The 1,510-nt window shown below is 46.5% G+C and overlaps 1 protein-coding gene across 1 annotated transcript in view; it reads right to left on the bottom strand.

Moving 5' to 3' along the window:
* Nucleotides 1-951, bottom strand: part of PTHLH (parathyroid hormone like hormone) — a 12,775-nt gene extending 11,824 nt beyond the window's left edge. Inside the window, exon 1 of the mRNA XM_008630811.2 lies at nucleotides 665-951. The gene's annotated coding sequence lies outside the window, so the exon portion shown is untranslated. The remainder of the gene's footprint in view (nucleotides 1-664) is intronic.
* Between the last annotated feature and the right edge of the window lie 559 nt (nucleotides 952-1,510).

The raw sequence follows: 1,510 nt of genomic DNA, 5'->3' as shown, positions 1-1,510 counted from the left end.
GCTGCCCCCGGGGCACTGGGGGCGCTGGTTGTGCCGCTGACAGCCTGATTTACAGGGAATGCTTTCCCAACACCCTCACAAGCCGCAACAAAACACTGAGGCGTGCCGGCTGGTTGCTCCTTCTCATCCTGCCCCCGAATTAAAGAAGGCTGTCTGGAGAAGGTTTGGGTGCAAAGCAAAGCGTTTTTCTAGGTGCAGGTTATTTTAAGTTAAACGACGCTTGCTGCCACAACTTAAAAGCCCAGCTCCTCAGCCAGATTCCACACCACACAGGCAAATAAAACCGACAACATAAGAGCTGAAATAGAAATCATGCTGAAAACATTAAACCGTTTATGCTCTAAATAAATTCCCTGAAGACCTGGTAGGCTATAAATTAAAATGTATAGCTAATAGGCGTCTTTGATTTACACTGCCCTTTCGACTAATTAAAAATAATTGTGAGATCCCCTGAAAATAGCCCCCACACACTCATAGGTGCATTGCTCATGTTAAAAGTGAAACGTCCATCAAATATTTTTAGAATTTCCTCTCCTCCAGAAATTAATTTTTTTAAAAAAAATACACGAAAAACCAACACACACCATCCCTTACAGACTCAGGAAAAATAAATAGCTTCTATAAACTCAGAATCCTGAGGTTCCTTCACAATTTATTACTTCACCTTTTCCTTGAGTTACAGCTGTCTGTGCCTCTCAGAGATCACCCTGGCCAACAGTGGTTGCTCTTCTCAGCAATCGCTTCCAAAACTTTGTTCTATGCTTAAGAAGAAAAGGAAAAAAAAAAAAAAAGAAGAAGAAGAAGTTAAATGAATTTTTTAAAAAGGCAATACTTTCAAAAATCCAGCCTACAGAGCTTTGATTCTGCCTGTAACAGATTAGGGCGAAATAAAGGGTGTTAAAAGCAGGTGCTTTTCTCCCTTGCTGCTCTTTTTATTATGAAGAACAGAAGCTTCCCCTAATATATATAGTGGGGGAGACCCTTCTCCATTGCTTTTGTTGAAAAGACCAAACTTGTGACATCACTAACCACCTTCCTATGGCTGAGTTTGCCTCTTCTCTGCCTCAGTGGGCTTGGGAGAAAAAAAAAAAAAAAAAAAAAAAAAGAGAGGGAAGAAAAAAAATAAAACAACCCAACTATGGCTGTGCTAATACGGCAGGAACTGAGCAGTGCCGAAGGCGTTTAGGAGACTCACTATCACCCCGTGCTCCCATGCCCCCCCTGCCCCCCGCCCCCCCGAGGGCTCTCATCTGCAAGGACCGGCGCAGCGCTTTGTCACCTGCCACGTACACAAATGAGCGAACTCACGTAGCCGTGAGCAAACTCCTGGTCCCCAGCCTCACCGTAAGCCTGAGCTCTGTGGCAGGAGGGGGAAAAAAGTCCCCTCGTTTGGGGTTTAAACCTTCCCTGCCCTGCAGGATGCCACGGGAGATGCTCTCCCGGGAGGCACCCGCCGCCACCTGCAGCCTTTCCCCCCACCCTCCACGGCCCGGCTGCTGCGCGCCGGGCT

The sequence above is a fragment of the Corvus brachyrhynchos genome, unplaced genomic scaffold (assembly GCF_000691975.1).
Source record: "Corvus brachyrhynchos isolate BGI_N302 unplaced genomic scaffold, ASM69197v1 scaffold523, whole genome shotgun sequence".
Lineage (NCBI taxonomy): Eukaryota > Metazoa > Chordata > Aves > Passeriformes > Corvidae > Corvus > Corvus brachyrhynchos.
Note: the sequence above shows the minus strand (reverse complement) of the source record. Positions and strands in the feature narration are given on the sequence as shown.